This window comes from Amphibalanus amphitrite, unplaced genomic scaffold, assembly GCF_019059575.1.
Source record: "Amphibalanus amphitrite isolate SeventyFive unplaced genomic scaffold, NRLGWU_Aamphi_draft 000260F_arrow, whole genome shotgun sequence".
NCBI classification, from domain to species: Eukaryota; Metazoa; Arthropoda; class Thecostraca; order Balanomorpha; family Balanidae; genus Amphibalanus; species Amphibalanus amphitrite.
In genome coordinates, this window is record NW_024881755.1 from 564,857 (window position 1) to 583,768 (window position 18,912).

The 18,912-nt window shown below is 48.4% G+C and overlaps 1 protein-coding gene across 2 annotated transcripts in view; it reads left to right on the forward strand.

The window, feature by feature from the left end:
* LOC122386710 (alpha-1,6-mannosyl-glycoprotein 2-beta-N-acetylglucosaminyltransferase-like) overlaps positions 1–18,912 on the forward strand; it is a 55,638-nt gene that overhangs the window by 2,183 nt on the left and 34,543 nt on the right. Inside the window, exon 1 of one of the 2 annotated variants that reach the window (XM_043376188.1) lies at positions 5,542–5,669. The exons of the other annotated variant lie outside the window; for it this stretch is intronic. The gene's annotated coding sequence lies outside the window, so the exon portion shown is untranslated. Of the gene's footprint in view, positions 1–5,541; positions 5,670–18,912 lie in introns of those variants that run through there. 2 annotated transcript variants of the gene reach the window in all.

An 18,912-nucleotide genomic window follows, 5' to 3' on the forward strand; every position in this document is an offset into this window, starting at 1 on the left:
TCTTGTGAGCCACAGGTCCCGATTTACAGCACATAGCTCACATCTCACAGGTCAAGTAGGTATCACGGACGTTCAGGACGTTCAGATCCCTGTCATTCCATCATTCCCGATCGGTCTGGCAACGGTCGAGGATGGCTTCTTGGTCTGCTCACCAATTTTGTCCCCAATGTCCGTGTTGTGTGGCCGACTGTGTTCCAAACCCCGACTAGTGGTCATTTTTTGGCCAGATCGCCGACGGAAGGTCGTTGTCACGTTTTGTATGGCCTCCTGCTGCCCCGCGGCTGAAGGTGACCTTTGAAATGTGCTCTCTCTCTCTCTCTCTCTCTCTCTCTCTCTCTCTCTCTCTCTCTCTCTCTCTCTCTCTCTCTCTCTCTCTCTCTCTCTCTCTCTCTCTCTCTCTCTCTCTCTCTCTCTCTCTCTCTCTCTCTCTCTCTCTTTTCTCTCTCTGTCTGTCTGTCTGTCTGTCTGTCTGTCTGTCTGTCTGTCTGTCTGTCTGTCTCTCTCTCTCTCTCTCTCTCTCTCTCTCTCTCTCTATCTCTCTCTCTCTCTCTCTCTCTCTCTCTCTCTCTCTCTCTCTCTCTCTCTCTCTCTCTCTTTCTCTCTCTTCGAACCATCTTTTGGCCACGCTCGAGTCCAGTGGTATAGCCTTTCCGGAACACCCCTATTCAGCTCGCACCAATGCAATGGCGCGGTCTACACGATGAACTGAGATCGACTGGACTCGGGAGCTCGCGGTGATATGGACATGGACGGATCGCTCTCCGCACATCGATTAGTCCACGTTACGGTCCAAACTTCATAGTGAGGCGGACATACGAATTTACGAGAGTTTAGCGACGACATCTTTCACCTAATTGTTTAGTAATGGGTACCATTAGGTAGGCCATACAATTTTCTCTAGCATCTCACCGTAGATGCAGTAAAAAGTGTTTTACTTTTCAATGTATATACCAAAGAAACATGATATGTAATCATCGATGACGCGACATAGTTCTGCTTTATTGGGGTTAGCGGTGTAGTCTGTGATGCCATCACAATGAAAATAGCCTAGTTTTGTAGAGCATCAAATTATGATTCAATAACGACTCTCGCTAGTCCATTTTCAATTATAAATCAGCCTTTTATTGCGCTGCAAAGTCAAAACTAAGCCCGAAATGGTGCCGACGGCGGCCGTTAACACGGTCCCCTATATGGTAAGGGGCATTCCACGTCAAGTGGGACAAAAAATAACCATTTTGAACTTCACCTTCTCCGATTTTTGCGAAACTTTGTGAAACTACTCATCTATATATGAAACGAAAGAAGACATTTTTTGTCAAGATATGACGTCACGTTTCCGAGATATACGTCATCGAACATTGACTTAGGCAAGGCACATTATCATCTTTAAAGCGTCATAACCATTGAAGTTTTAGACATATCACCACGCAACAAAGTGTGAAATGGAGGGAATAGTTCAGGCTTTACTTTGAGGATAACAATATTGACAATAAGTGAACTTAATTAAAATTCAAAAAATAAGTTTTGATTTTCCGAAAAAAAAACCTTCGATTTTGCTGGTTTTTACATATTTTATTCTCATATACATGAGCTACATCATATAAAAATCCAGAATGGGCCGACGTCTACGTAACTGTCTTTTGGACTTCGTAATGTCTGGCACTCGCGCGTTTCGTTTTAGCAACCAAGGAGAGGCGCTGCCCGAAGATGCTTCTTTCTACCCCAAACCAAAGCAAACCTAACCTGACCTGACGTGACCTGACCTAATCTAACACGCGTAAATATGTACAGCCCTCACGACATTTGCCGGCTGGCCAGATGCTACTTATTGTATTGTATTGTACTTATCGTGGCAAGCCGATCCATCCGAAAATGGCTATTTTTGGCTGCCGAAACCGAAACAACACGAGCACCGAAATTGATCAGCCGCTGGAGCCGAGACATCTGGGTGACACCACATCCACCATAGACAACAATGGCGTACCGGATGGATGAGACTACCAGAGCCTGAACCAGAGTGGCCAGCGTACTTTTCGGCAGGTAGTGCCTACTGTGACTCAGGCCGCTCAGAATACCGGTGCATCGGCAGGCTGCATCCGTCACATGATTTGAGAAGGTCATGCTCTCGTCAAAAGTGACGCCGAGGTTTTTAGCTGAAGACGTTCCCACAGTAGTGGTACCCATGCACCTGATTTCTATCGGGACTAGTTGACGAATTTGCTGCCTTGTGCCCAAAACAATGATCTGAGTTTTATCTGCGTTAATCTTTAGCCCATTTTTTCGGAACCAGAGTGACAGAGCTGCAAGGTCCCGCTCCAACTGGGTTACCATAGCTCCGGCATCACCTGGACTCCCCAGTACAGCTAGCTGCGTGTCATCACAGTATTGTATGTACAAGACAACGATCGTACAAGGCACATTCCGGCAAAAACAGTGACATATCGGTGGTGTACACGTTGAACAACAACGGCCCGAGCGCAGATCCCTGATAGATGCCGATGGGGTTGGCTAAAGGCCGTGACAGAGTACCACGACCGTCCAGTGTACATACGTACGTATCTGGACTTGTTGTTGGTGATAGGCAAGATAACTGGAGAACCAGCGGACGTCGACGCCGTACTGCTCAAGTTTGACGAGCAATCGGTCGTGGGGTATCACGTCAAAGGCTTCAGACAAGTCCAACATACAAAGTAGCGCCACCTGTCGTCGATCCATCTAAGGTCTTGACGGTCCAATCGGTTGATGCCGGTGAAACGGGAGAGCTCAAATGGCCAAGTTCAGCATGTCTAGCAAGATTGGACACGGTTCTAAGTTACAAAACATTATTATTAGAAGGTAGATAATTAGTAAATACCGTAGTCACCTCCAATGTTACTAATACCCGTTTTCACGACGGCCATCTGGTACACATTTGGTGCACATCTGGTAGGTACAGATTAGGTGCAGATCTGGTCAAATCAGGTTCATTGTGTCTCTTAGCAGCTATCAGCTAGGGTTGCACTAATTGCTTATATGCCTGCTTTGTCATATTATCAGAGAGCATCATCGATTAACCCGCGCCCTGGTGGGGGGGGCTATTTTTTGCCCCCCCTCCAGACTTTTCGATATATCTCCAGAACCGCTGCGCCGATCGTCACCAAACTTTCAGTACCCTCCCGGACATCAATTTTACACATTGTGACCAAAAATTTTTCAAAAGGCTATGATAGGTTGGCCGGAAATGACGTCAGAGTGACGTCATGTTCTGCCGTTTTCGACCCAAAAAAGGGTTTCGCGGGAAGAGCTGTCAGGCCTATAGCTTTGCAAATACAGAAAAATGTTTAGGACATAAAAGCTGTAGAATTGACAGGGCTACAAAACTGCTATCTCGGATTTTTTAAATTTTTGGATTTTGACCCCCAAAAATCAAAAAATAGATTTTTTGATTATAATAGCCGAAAAATCCAAAAAGTTTTTTGAATTTCGAAAAAACCGGAATATATGTGATAGTCCTTACCGCCTTCTATCTACATACCAAATTTCAGATCGATACCTCTTTTTTTGGCCAAGTTACAGCGAAAAAACTGTTCAAAATTGATAACGTCAAATTTTCAAACTCAATTTTTAGCAATTCTAGACCTTGTAGCGCAAAACAAAGACCACCATTAGACTCCCCGTGACGAGCTGCATCGAATCAATACCCATTTTATGCAAAAATATCAACTTTGAAATTTGACCTTTTTTTACCTGACCTTGACCTGACCTCCACCAGAAAGTGACCTAAGCCGTACCTGATAGTCTTATAACCAACACCATTGAGTTGGAAATGAAAAATTGGCCATAAAACATGCATCGCACAACCTTAGTACCTAAAGTTAGGTTCATGTGACCTGACCTGTGACCCTTGGTGACCTGACCTGTGACCTGACCTGGTAATGTCAGTGACCTCTTATAGCAATATATGTACTAGGCAACTGACGCCCTATCGCTGATTCTAGACAAAATGCGTTTTCTTCGGTGTTATAGCGCATTCCCTAGATGACCCGTGAACGGTGAAACATTTCATCTTTGACCTGACCTGTGACGTCATCGGTGACCCCGAGGTCAATGAAATTTGGTTTCCTTCAACAAATTTGACAGGGCTATCGAAGCCGTTTGAATTTTCCGGATCCGTCCAGTAGTTTCGGAGATACGAGGGGGGGGGGGCAAAAAATAGCCCCCCCCCCCCACCAGGTCGCGTTATAAACAGACCCCACCAGGGCGCGGGTTAAAACACTGAAATAAATTCATAAAATGAAGATATTTGCTGTACAAGAAATTAGGTGCAGATTTGGTCAAATCAGGTGCATTCGCTGGATAGCCCGTCGTGAAAACGGCTAATACCTACCTACTATTATTTTGACATCTGCCACGATCTGAGGTCACCCCGGGTCAGGTTGTTGCCGCCCATCAGTTAGGGCTTTGGGGCTGCATCAGAGCCGGTCCCTCTGACCGCGGATGGCGCTGCTAACGTATTATGTAGTCTGAAAGTAGGTACTCGTATGTAGTTGTCACCGAATATTTAACATGCATTTGACATTTCGAACATTTCGCATGCCTCCTTTTCACGTAATTTAAATCTCCTGCAACCTTTGAGCGTAAATAATCGTATTTTTTATGGTCTTGACTGCTACATAGTCTGTTTCATTATTAAAGTGGCGACTCTGTTGAATCTCAGGCCGATCGGGCGGGCTCAGCACGACGGCAGCGCTCCGCTGATCCGTCCGCCGGCCTCTGTCAGCGTTCGGTGGCGGCTCGGGTCCGCGGTCTCGGCAGAAACAACCGCTGACAGGGCATTCAGGAGAGTGGAGCTCCCCCTCCCTCCAGCCCGACCCCGACCCGGCCGCCTGCCTCAATAGTGCCCCGCTGGCGTGGAGTGGGTGGTGCAGAGATCCAGAGCCCCCCCCCCCCCCCTCCTCGTCCCCTCGTCGGCTCTTGGATACTGGCTTTGTCAGTCAGCTTTTTATGTTCAGCGCAGCCGTCTGCTGCGTGTTTCTTGGACGTTTTATTTATAGTCTGCTGGCAAAAGCGGCATAAACAGCAACGACGCTGATAGTAACACGATTTGCACATTACTCTTTTTTCAGTTGTCCAAGCGTCGGAGAAATCGTTTGCCTGGTTCAGATAATGCGCTTTGTGTCGATGTTTTTTATACTTAGGCATTTACGTCTCGCTGGCGATTCCTGCGAAGCGTTACGGGAACTGAAGGAAAGGATCGCAAATGCCCACATGTTTTAGGGTCTTGCATCTGATGATAATTTTGAACTTCGAAGTGCGTCTACGACTCTACATAGGCATATGGTATTTATCACGAATGTTAGCTTGCAGTGACTAAAATAGGTGCATATCTATTGCTGCTATTTTTGAACTTCCTCCGTTGCATTAAGTCCTTATCCCAGCCCGTGACCGGCCGTGACGCTCTACTGTTATCGCTCATGTTTATCGTGCGTCCGGCGTCGCCTCGTTGACTATCTACCTATCTACTGTGGTGCCGCGGCACTGGCCCCGGCCCTGAGCACAGTCACTTGTTAGTGTTAACTCGGGCGTGATTCGGTGCACAGTGCTCAGTGCACTCACAGCAAATGTGACAATGTGGCGGTGTAATGTGTTGAATTGTGCGTTGTAGTGGCAGGCTGGACGTAAAGAATAAGGTGCGTGGTGAGCTGAGCTATCTGCTTCACATTCTCTGTCTGCGTACAGAGTCCTCTGTTGACGTCTGCAAGTTTGGTGTCTGCTGAGCAAGGTGCTGGACTGGTGCTGAGTATCACTCGCTGGACTGGTCCCCGTGCGGCATTTGATGCCTGTTAGGATGTCGTTTGCTGTCCGATGATTTGGCGATGGAAGTCACTCTGCTTCCGTCGCGGTTTGATGTAGGGCTTATCGTTATGCAATCACTCAGTGTCCGCTGGGCGGGCGCCGTGTTGACGTGTAATATTCGCCGGTCCGGTACTGCCGCGCCGGTGTCGTTTACTGTTTGCAGGGACTCGGATGTCGGCTGTCGCCCCGTGTCCGCCGGGGTGACGCTCAATGTCGACTGGTTTGATACCAGGGTGTTTCCGGTCCACCTGCCAGAGGCGCCGTTTGATGTCTGCCGGTTCGGTCTCCTTCGGGTGTCTTTCGGTGTCCGCAGGGATGTCGTTCGGTGTCCGCTGGGTTGTCGTTCGGTGTCCACTGAGTCGTCGGCTGTAGCTTGGTGTCCGCCTGTGGTTTGGCGTCGGGGTGTCGCGGCCCGCCGCCCGGGGTGTCGCGGTCAGCCCGCCCGGGGTGTCGCGGTCAGCCCGCCTGAGGTGCCGTTCGGTTTCCACTATAGATTCGCGCCGGGGATGTCGTATAGTGTCCGCTATTTGGCGCCGGGGTGTCGCGGTCCGCCGCCCGGGGTGTCGCGGTCCGGCCGCAGCAGTGAGTCGGTCCGTCGGTCGATGGCTGGCCCGTCGCTGCCGACGACAGCCGCCCGCTATCGTCGGAGGGGGTCATATCGCGGCCCGGGTCCCAACGGAGACAGGGCCGCGCTGTCTGTGTGGACGTCGGTCCCGCGGGGCTCTGGATGTATTACGGTATATGGCTGTCGATGGGAATGTGTCATTCAGACAGAATGTGACAGAGAATGAATGTGTCTCTAGAGGAAAATACATGGGAGGGATACGAATGATGACAGGGGGCAAGACCGGAGCAAATGGCTATAGAAGATGAATAGAGCGACGACCAACCAGCATATTCGTGACAGAATGACTGTATGGTAAACATACATGAGCTCGGATGGTCCCGCAGAGCTCCCCCAGCTATGGCCGCCCCGTCATTCGCCACTAATGGGGGGATTCCCGCGGCGGAACTGGCCATTTGCGGCTCGGAGCGGACCTCCCTCGGTGGGCGTGGTCGGTCACTGAGCACCCCCCCCCCCCCCCCGCCGCGTGCGACGGCCGACACTGGCCGACGCGGCATCGATCCAATCCATCCGCTCCTCGGGGGCCGCTGGACGTCAACTCGCGTACCGAAGCCGCTTCTGTTTGTCGTTATAATGGCGCTGACTTGCGATAGGACTGTGTTGTCAGGCCGTGTCACCGCCCTCCAGTCTGCGTGACGTATCTTGTATAGTCTAGGGTGTATCGTCGAATTTTGATTTTTTTTAATCGTCTTCACTACTAAATTTTATTGGTCCCTGGCATGTTTGAAGCCGTAGGATACCAATCAAAAAAATCTGGGACGAAAACCTAGCCTGCTGCGAGAGGTTGAACGGAAGCCTGTCGGGACGGCGCCAGGCGTTGAAGTCTCCCCGTTAGTTACGCGCACACTAGCACCACGCGGCGGCTGGCGCCTGTCGCAAGGCTTTGTTCAAAGGACTATTGCTACAAGCGCGTATGGCCTTGTTCAGGTGCGTGCGGCCCGCTGCAGATCCGGGTTATTAATTCAACGACTGACCGGTTCTGCAGAGGTTTCCGCGTCGTTCCTCGAATAAGCTTATGCGCTTGCCGCATGACGCTCCTTATATGATCGCGCTGTGCGTGCAAGATCCTGTATAAAAGCGTGCGTGAATTATCAAATACAGAGAGTGCTCGAGACCGGCTTTGGGGACGCATCGGCACACCGAACCAAGTAAGTCGGCGATTCCACCGGCCGACATAATGGTGGCAGCGGTAGGATTATGTGCCCTACTGTGTGTCCCCCTGCGTGTCCCCTATGTGTGACGTACATGCCCGTTTAGGATTATATAGGGTGTATTTTTCTGGTCCCAATTTTTTCCCCGGTGCATTTTAGATACTAACCATGCCAGACGACCATATTCAGCCTCTCCCTAACACCCTCAACATTCATCAATTCGGTACTTTTATCCCCAACTTCGACGGTTCGTTCCCCATTCAAGATTTTTTCCGGGACGTCAGAGAAGCCGCATCCCTAGGAAATTGGCCTGACGTGGTCTCTATCAAAGTTGCCAAATCTAAAATGCAAGGTCATGTCGCTGACATTGTCCGCACTCGTGTGGCTCTGTCCAATGCAGAAACGTTGAATGACTTTGAAACTCTTTTAACGAACGCCCTTCATACGGATCGACCTATCTCCTCCCGTCTGCAAGATCTTATGACGTGTATACAACATCCCTCCGAATCTGTAGACGCATTCGCCTGCCGCCTCAGAACTAAAGCAAAGTCATTGACAGAGTGGGACGCTACCCCAGATACCCAACAACTCAAAAACCGTACCGTGGCCGCCACCTTTGTGAAAGGGTTAAAGCCTTCCATCCGTCAGTACGTGCTTCCACAGAACCCTGCCGATTTCGATTCCGCGGTGACTCTAGCTCGGACACATGAACTTAACAGCTCTTTGCTGCCCGATGCTACTTCCACCCTCGCCGCATCTTCAACCCAGGCACAGTCTAGTGGCGCAATGGACGATCTCCAGCGCCGTGTGGCCAGCCTCGAGCTTGCCACGTGTCAGCAGGCCACCCGTGGCCGTGGTCGCTCTTCACAACGCCGACCCAGAGGTGGTTATCCACAGCGTGGCCGTGGCCGTGGTTTCTCCACACCACCCACCACCAACTACCACCAATCATCATACCGCCGATACCAGTCATCTTCCTCCCAGCCCCGCCGTGCATATTCGCCCGATCAGTGTCGCCATTCCTGTTGCGATTACCGTGCACGCTCGCCCTACCGCCACTATCGCGACTCATCTCGTGACCGCCACTACCATCGCAGCTCGTCACGTCCGTCCTCCCGAGATCGGCGCGGACGTTCGTACTCAAGGTCGCCATCGCGCTCACCTGACAGGTCCCGTTCGGACCGGTCCCGTCATTCGCGTTCCCCAAACGCTCACCGCTCGCAACGCTAGCCGATGGTCCTGCGTTTGCGAGCATTGCATCCAACACTGCTAGTGCTGAACATCGTTCTCTTCCACCCATTCTTCAGGATGTCTCCATCTCTAAGCGAAAGGGTACTGCTTTATACGACACAGGTTCCAGTGTTTGCCTCGTCACTCGTGATTTTCTATTATCATGCGATATTACAGGTTCTCTCAAAACTCCATCTGTGTCAGTTCTCGGTGTAACCGGTTCTGCAATTCGCATTGTTGGTGAAATTGACATAGATATCCAGATTCTTGACCGTACTATCAAACATAAATTCTACGTCACAGAGAAATCTCTTTCATTTGGATGTGACATCATTCTTGGTATCGACTTCATCATTCAGCATCAGTTGATGTACAGTCCTGCGACAATGGCAATTACATTTCTTCAACCCTGTGCAACGTCATCCATCCGGTCCAAGTCAACAAACCGCCTGAGTCCAAAACGTAGGAAACGAGTGAAGTTCTTGCTAGGCACAACCGATAGCCCTAGCCCGATTGATTCTGACAATCCCTTGTTCGCTACGGACGAAAGCAATGCATTTACCATAGATGATGAGACAACGTTTCCTCTTTTCGTGTCACAGTCAGTTGAAATTCCAGCATTCTCAGAAATGTTCGTTCGGATGAAGCTCCCTCGCTACTTCACCCCAGGTGAAACTCCGTATTTCATTCAGGGTCACGTTGAACAATCTTTGGCTGGAATCCAGGTAGCTCGTGCTATTGCATTTGTCAATCGTCCACAAGTGTCTATTCGCGTTGCCAATGTGACTGATGCACCGATTCTGCTCCGCAAAAACGTCCGTCTTGCGCAATTCAGTCCCGTTGCAGCTGCACCATCTGATGAGCCCGGCTCCGTGCAGCCCGACCTTGACCATGTCGCACACTCTGCAGCGACTTCCTCTGAAAATCAAGTTACCATAAAAGACTTCAAGATAGACCACATCCCAGAGCCCTATCAATCTCAGTTACGCGATATGCTGGTGAAACACGTCTCTGCTTTCGGCAATGATTTAAAAGATATTAAATTTACTAACGTATATGAGCATCACATTGAACTTTCGGATACGACTCCTGCATTTAAACATCCTTATCGACTGCCTTTCGCTCACCGTGACATAGTCAAATCAGAAGTGGATAAGTTGCTTGCAAGTGGTATAATTGAGCCCGCTGTTTCTCCATACAACGCCCCGATTATTTTGGTGAAAAAGTCATCAGGTGGATATAGATTAGTTTCCGATTTACGTCTCCTCAATCAGAAAATCAAAGATGATAGATATCCCTCTTCTTTCGCTGCCGATGCCATTGACCAGTTGTCAGGATGCTCAGTTTTTTCGACATTAGATCTTCTCAGTTCCTTTCACCAAGTTCCACTCGCACCTTCTTCTAGGCCGTATACCGCATTTACTGCAAACAATGAACATTTTCAATGGAAAGCTTGTCCTTTTGGTCTCAAAAGCTCTGGCAGTGGATTAAACCGAGCCTTACAGATAGCTCTTTCAGGTCTTCAAGGTATTGATGCATTCTTGTACGTAGACGACATTCTTATCGCTAGTAGAGATTATTCGGAACATTTAGAGAAATTAGAAAGAGTTCTTGTTCGTCTTGAAAAAACCCAATTCGTTCTCAAGCCATCCAAGTGTTCTTTTATGCACCGACAAATTCGGTATTTGGGTCATATTGTTGATGAGCATGGCATTCGACCTGATCCTTCCAAGATTCAAGCAGTTCAGGACTTCCCTACCCCGACCTCAGTCAAAGAAGTGCGATCTTTCTTAGGGTTTACAAACTATTATCGGAGACATATCCCCAATATGTCTGAGTTGGCTGCTCCTCTGATCAATCTCACTCGCAAGAACGTTTCATTCGATTGGTCCGAGAAGTGTGAGGAAAATTTTCAAGCTATCAAACGCGCACTGCTACATTTTCCGGTTTTGCGATTTCCCGACTTCACGAAAGATTTCTATATGTCTACTGACGCAAGTGATTTTGCAATATCCGCTGTTTTAGAACAGAAACATGGAAACGATCTTCACCCCGTCGCGTTTATCAGTCGTCAGCTCAACAAAGCTGAGCGAAATTATTCTACTACAGAAAAAGAATGTCTCGCTATTTATTGGGCATTTGAGAACTTGCGTTGTTATCTCCTTGGTCATTTTACACATGTCTTCACAGATCACCTACCATTGCGTGGTATATTCAAAGGTACAAATCCAGGTGGTCGTTTGACTAGATGGTCTCAGAAGCTTAGTGTTTTCGACTTTGAAATTCATTATTTGCCAGGTCGACAAAACGTGAAAGCCGATGTTCTCTCTCGTACCAGAGTAGATTCACAGTCTAAAACAGATTTTCTTGGTTATGTGTCTAGCACTACCTTCGAAAACGAAGGATGGACCCGTGAGAAAATTAAGACCGAACAACGAAAAGATCCAGCTCTTGTGCCCATCATAAATCAATTATCAGGAAAAACAAACGTTCGCAACGATTTACAGTTACATGAAGAGTTGTCTGCTTACTTCCTCAGTTCAGATGGTTTGCTATATCATGTTTCCCCACAAAAGAACAAAACTCGTCCCTTTCTCGATCAAATGGTTGTTCCAAAGCCGATGCAATTGAGTATCGTTCAAAATATCATGACACGATCTGGTCTGGTCATTTGAAGTTCGAAAAGACATTGCAAAAGATTCGGTTGTCATTCTTTTGGAAGGGTATGTACACCGACGTGAAAAAGTATGTAGAGTCCTGCCGTCTTTGTATGGAAAGACACACCCACAAACACATCAAACGTGCTCCTTTGCAGCGAACTCTTGTTCCAGAATACCCCATGCACATCGCATCTTTTGATATCGTCGGACCTCTGAAAGAAAGTTATCGTGGCAACACTCACTATCTTAGTTGGATTGATCATTTTAGTCGGTATCCCGAAGCTGTTCCCTTATCAGAAACTACCACAGAAGCGGTAGCCAAAGCATTTGTAGAACAGATCATTTCTCGTCATGGCATTAGCAAAATTTTGCTTAGTGATCGTGGGTCAAATTTTACGTCCAAACTCATGCAAGCTATCTGCAAATTATTAGGCATCAAACGCATCTTGTCCTCTCCACGTCACCCGCAAGCAAACGGTCGTGTCGAAAGACTCCATTCCACAATTGGCAATATTTTGTCCCAGTTTGTCGATTCTTCGCAAAGAAATTGGGACGAAGTACTGCCTCTCGCTCTGTTTGCGATTCGTTCTTCCGTAAATCGTTCGACTGGAGACACTCCAGCCCAAATCTTCACAGGCCGAGATCCGATCCTCCCTTTAGATGTAGACGCACAGGTTCCATTCGATCCGTTCTCATCCATCGATTCTTACCGCGACGTCCTTCACAAACATTTGGATTCTCTTCACTCCGTCGTGCGTGCAAACAACGAATCCGCTATTTTGGCACAAGAACAGTCTCACGCGACACAAGACCAAACCCCATCCTTTCCTCCCAACTCCCTTGTGTTCCTTCACAATCCTCAGTTCAAGCCCGGTTTGACTCGCAAATTCCAAAAAGTCAACCGTGGCCCATACCGTGTGCTGCACATGACGAGCCCCGTGAATGCTCGTATACAGCACACCTCAAACCCTGACGACGTGCAGCTCGTCCACGTCGACCGGCTGAGGCGTTTTACTGAGCACCCACAGCTCAAAGCCTCAGAAGATCCTTCTCGCAGTTGCGAACCTGACGGTGATTCCGTAGGCCAGGCCACTCAGCGCAGTAATACTGATGCACACCCGCTCATTACACTGCCGGTCACGCCAGGGATTTCTGCAGGACCCCGCTCTGCTGAAGAAGCAGATCTTGCGGCACCAGAAGTGCCTGAATACAATTTAGCTCTATTAGAGGAACTATGGCAAGTTCCCGCGGCCCCTGCGGTAGACCCAGGTCCCCGACAGGACGAGCCGGCCTACAATCTGAGGCCGCGCCATCATATACGGCCGCCAGATAGATTCCGCCAGTGAGCGGACATGAAAAGGCATGCTAGATTAAGGAACGCGTTCCCTTGTATATATCCCCGTTAGGATAAGATGATGATTCGTCACTGACGACAATGATTACAATTGCCAATGTTCACGATATATCATATATATCTGTTGAATAATTTTTGAAATGATTTGTACGCCGTACGTTCAACCGATAACATTAAAAGACCCGTTCTTTTTCAGGTGCTTGGAGAAAACCGTGGTACAATCATGCAGCACCCACTTCCAAAATTATTCATTGTACTTCAGTATATCTCGTTCTCTTTAGGCCTATACCATATATGTTACTATCATCGTACCACCGATTGGTGCGCAATCGGAGATTTCGACCCTCCCGTGCTGGAACTGCCCGACAACATTTGTGCCGTGGAACAATGCCCAGAACACCAAACTTGTTTAATGTGCTCCGACTGCCCCGTCGTTAATTGGGTAACTTTCGCTCAACATAAAGGCACGCTGTATGCCCCGACACATTTTCTTTCTCAACCGCATTTCGAAACCAATGGGACCCATGCTGCCTATGATTGTACCAGACGGTTAGACGACGACCGCCGACGCCAGGCAGAGGTCTGCAATTGTCCTGAGACGCAGCCCTGCCACGGCGACGAAGCATTTTGTAATAAGCTTCCCTGTGATAATCAGTCTTCATGCTCTTGTGTTACCCGCTTTGCTAGTTTCCATTCTTATCTGCAAATTTCCCATGATTTTGGATTCGAAGACCCTCTTCTAGTGTCATTCAAAGCTTGTTTTTACCAAAGCCCAATCAACTTGGCACCCGCTAGAAAACTTCTCAGCGTAGACACTGCCAACTTTCAAAACGATTTCGCCGAAATTATTTTTCATGATCCTGTTTTTACTTTCAATACTTCAGGAACTTTCATCGCCAGGAAAGATGGCCTCGAAATTATCCATACTGTTTCAGATACCGATCGCCAATTTGTTCTTCCAACTGAACTACGTTACACAGAAGGCACGTTATCGTTTACGTTTGTTTCCCCCGATGGTAACGTTTTGTCTGGCTCAGTTTTGATCCCCAGTTCTACTCGATGCTCTAGAATCTCCTGTACTTTTTGCAAAGAAATGTTGTTGAATCTTTCATGCCTACCCCACACCATTCAGTACTTAGTTTATGGATTTATCATCATTGTTTCTGGTCTAGTTATTATCTACGTTCGATCTGCCTGTAACGCTATTTTCAGTATACTTCGTACTATTTGCTACATTATCTTTGGCATTTACCGTCTTGTCCGTTCTTGCTTCCGCCTTTCTCTACGAACGGGCGCTGTAGCTGGCCATACATCCCGCCGCCAGATTTCTACAGCCTTCTCTAAAATCTCCCAATTTGCCGATTCACCCAATCAGGTACAGACACCACCCGCTCCTAAATCTATGCAGCTTAAGTATAGTGTGGTTATTCTTATTTGTTTTTTACCGCTCATTCTGGCTTCTTCTATTCACGATGACTGCAATGAACTCAAAATAATATCTTCTCGTATATCGCAGTGTCAAACATTGCCCACAGGTAAGCAATCCTGTGTTATCTCAGGACAGGCACAGCTTAGTCTGAGTAACATAGGTTCTACGACTTGCATGTTCTTTTCGGACGACAGTGGCGCCAATGTTTATTACATTCGGATTAAATTTGAAGACGTCTTTTGCCAATGGACCACAATTCACCAATATTATACTTTTCCGGTTTCCGTTGAAATTTCTTCCAAGTTGATATGCCCTAACTTTGAGTATTGCAGCTGGGGAGCCAAATGTGTTCCTCGGCGAGAATACTTTCCGGAAATCACCAAAGAATCACTTTCATGGCCCGGCATCACGTCATGCATTTCTATTCCAGCAAAAACTAGATTTTGTGGCGTCATTCATTATGATCCCTGCCTTCATTTCCGCTGGTACCTACTCCCACAGTACAATGCCACCTATCGTGTTGACAAGATTACAGGGCATACTTGTCAACCAATCATTACAATTTCGGAAGCTATCGACAATCGTTTAGTCAATACCACGACATCCGATCAAGTTATTACAAATTCTGGCATTGAACTGAATGTCTTAGGTACCTATGACCAGCCCCTATCCCTGCCATCCCCATACCTCGTCCAAAACGTCCATGACTTTTCTGACTCACATCTGGAATCCGCTTCTTCTCCATCTCAGCCTACCCCAGGTCAATTGGGTGACATTCAGGCCCCCAAACCGCTGTCTACCGATTTTATTTTTAGCCCCCTCATGGTTGACTGCACTAACTACGAAACAACCCTTCGATGCCATATCCCTCAAAGTTACATTTCGGTTATCCAGAATCAGCGTCCTAATATCCTTCCTCGCGCCGTTCATAACCACCACCTTTACATTAATTCGGACGGTGTTTTGCAATCTAAACTACTTCGGAGTGCCCCAGTAAATATTCACATACGCTTCAATGACATGTCCCTTGCCATATCCCATTACAAAATTTGTCCTCGTATTGAATCGATTGATTCAGTCACTGGGTGTCATTCATGTCCAGTGGCTGCCAAAATTATCATACGAGCCAAATCCATCTGCTCTCCAGGTACGGTTTCCGTATCCTTCAATAATATCCCACTTTCATCCCGTGCAGTGGCCTTATCCACTGACAGCTCCCTCGTGACAATTCAGTTCGTTACGTCGGTCCCCTGTCACGAGGAAAGACTGTGTCTTTACTATAACGAAATTAAAAGCTGTGAACCCGTCTCTTTCTGTTTAGATACCCCTACTCTTTCACTTACCCAGCGCAATGAGACGGTCGCCCAGTCCACAGCTGTCATTCACTCCAGTGGTCTCTTTGATTCTTTTCTTTCGACCACTTCTTCATTGGGAACTACACTACAGCAGGGGCTCTACTGGTTCTTCGCTATTATCGCCGCTATCTTCATCTTTTCGATGGTAATCAATCTATGCCGTCGATAGCCCCTATACATACATCTTGGCTATATCATTTCTCCGGCTGCTCGTCAAGACCTTCATTTTCGGTTGTATCACCATGTACTTACGGCTAATGTCATGGCGGTCTGGCGGCAACTATCTTGATGTGTTGCCCCACATGTTTCATATGCATACCTACTTGCATCCACTTCAGCCAGATCGTCATAAAAAAAAAAATCATGTATAGTTTTTAAGGCTTGTATATGTCTGTTCGTTTGTCTTGTGTACGTATGTGCCATTGATGAAAGATTTTGTATGTTGCAGACAGCCGACCATACTCGCATCGCCTGTTGCTGCATGCCGACTCACTCCTCATGGGCCACAATGGACTGTCAAATACACACGGCTGACCGATCTTCACGTCTCCGCTGCCTGGCCAAGGGCCCGGCCGGCAGCCGGGACGTCGAGTACCAGCCGAGTCAACCACACCGCCACTGGTACCTGACTCCATGGCGATTATCCGGCGTGCATTCTCGGGACCACATTACCCGAGTGCGGTCAAAATCGCCCTACAAGTACAATCGCCACACAACCATGGTCCGGTACCAGTGCATCGACTCGAGACGTCCCCGTCGACTTCTGCTCGCACACCATCCAGAGGTCCCCTCTACCACCGGCGTCGCTGTCGACTACAGCCAGTTGCCACCACAATCACTGGCCGCCAGCAGTCGACAGCACCGCCCGCTCCAGCCGGCCGCGCCTTCTGTCACTGTCCACTGACGGTGATCTCATCAGCGCGGCTCTGTCATGGGTCGGGACCTCGGACATCAAGATCCGGAGGACCTACACATCTCCGCGCTGCGAGCAAGTCACCCACCAGCTCGGGACGTCTACTTCTTCACTCGGTCGTGTGTTGTTCTGACGCCTCCTATTGTCGGCTCATGGGGGAGGGGAGGTAATGTCGCAAGGCTTTGTTCAAAGGACTATTGCTACAAGCGCGTATGGCCTTGTTCAGGTGCGTGCGGCCCGCTGCAGATCCGGGTTATTAATTCAACGACTGACCGGTTCTGCAGAGGTTTCCGCGTCGTTCCTCGAATAAGCTTATGCGCTTGCCGCATGACGCTCCTTATATGATCGCGCTGTGCGTGCAAGATCCTGTATAAAAGCGTGCGTGAATTATCAAATACAGAGAGTGCTCGAGACCGGCTTTGGGGACGCATCGGCACACCGAACCTCCAAGTAAGTCGGCAATTCCACCGGCCGACACGCCGTGCCGCCGCGTTCCCGGTCAGCCGTGTTTTAGCGTTCACTGACGGGTCGAGGTGATTATTCTAAGCTTTCCTAAGAAGCTTTCTGCCCCGCAGCTCATTATTGAGCAAGAATATCGCACAAACTGCATAGAACATTGACATGCAGGTTGTCGGCACATATGGAGAAGGGGATGTTTTGGTTAATGCCTCCTTTAATAGGAAGAGATTGTGGAAGAACAACACATTTCTCTTGGAAATTACTCATCCTCCTTCTTCCTACGTGCCTGCTTTAGTAATCGAAGTACCCCTATTGACTCTACGTTCTTGATTCGGCTGTCGATTTTATGCATGGAATTCCGCTATATTATATTTTCTCGCTCAATGTCCCCTGAGCTATATTGAGGCGTCACGGGACAGCAATGCTCAGCTCACAACTGCAGGGAAAAAGTCAATGTGGTCATGCGTTTTGTATGCCAAAATGTGTGAGCTTTGGCGTGTACCAGCAGCCGTTGTCACCATCGTAATTTTCACGACTTTATTTTTATAAGGATGCAATTGCCCACTTCCCAGTTCCCAGACTGGGTTTGGAGATATAGTTTTACAGAAACATTTAGGAATGTCTGTAATGTAAGTTAAAAGCTAATACCGAAAGGAATCCACATATTTTCGATTTCCTGTATGCTGTATTGCTTACGTCATGCCAGACGTCATGATGGCATGGTTGCGATTGATGGTATTCCGGATGGCCAGGGTACGAACTCACGGTAAGTCAGCTTGGCCGGCAGGCATCAACAGGCACAATAGTCTTACACTGATATCGTCACCCTCAGTTATTCGTCACCATTCAGCAGCAGGCCCAGAGCTTCGGGCTTTGAACCGTAAGGCACAGGTGTAGGAGCAAGACATTGCGCCGATTCGAAGGGCTGGAAGGGCAGCATCGCGGGGGCTGGAATGCGCCTGAGCGGCTGAGACCATCCCATTGGGACGGGGGTGTTCTGGGTGCACTCAGCCGCTCATGCTGGGAAATGCATCCAATGGAGCTCTACCCCATCCCCACCCGTTTCGAATGATTAGGCTGACCTTTAGTCTAGAACAAAGAAGGATGATGGTTGGCTGGTCCCGAGGATAGAAAGGACAGGTAATGACATCATATAATGAATCGAAGACGGCCCCGGCCCGATCCTCTGATAGAGGCTCATCAACACGTATCTCGTTGTGGACCATTTCGTTTTCCTCCACCGTGGTGTTTGCACCGACCTCAACGGGTTGGAAGATTACGATGTTCAGAAACCATTAAGGTCGTAATTGTATATTCGTTGAGTTAGGTTAGCCTTTCCATTCCATGAAGAGTACTTTATAATTATTGGATGATAGGATGAGGTTTTGACTGTGTTGAACCTGTCCTACCTGTTCAGTGAACGAATATACAACGAATATACAATTACGATCTTAATGGTTTCTGAACATCGTTACCTTCCAACCCGTTCAGGTCGGTGCAAAAACTACGGTGGAGGAAAACGAAATAGTCCACAACGAGATACGTGTTGAACCTCTATCAGAGGATCGGACCGGGGCCGTCTTCGATTCATTATATGATGTCATTACCTGTCCTTTGTATCTATCCTCGGGACCAGCCAACAGTCATCCTGCCTTGTTCTAGACTAAAGGTCACCCTAATCATTCGAAACGGGGGGATGGGGGGAGAGCTCCATTGGATGCATTTCCCAGCATGAGCGGCTGAGTGCACTCAGAACACCCCCGTCCCAATGGGATGGTCTCAGCCGCTCAGGCGCATTCCAGCCCCCGCGATGCTGCCCTTCCAGCCCTTCGAATCGGCGCAATGTCTTGCTCCTACACCTGTACACTGAAAAAAATCGGGGAACCCCATTTCTTACAATC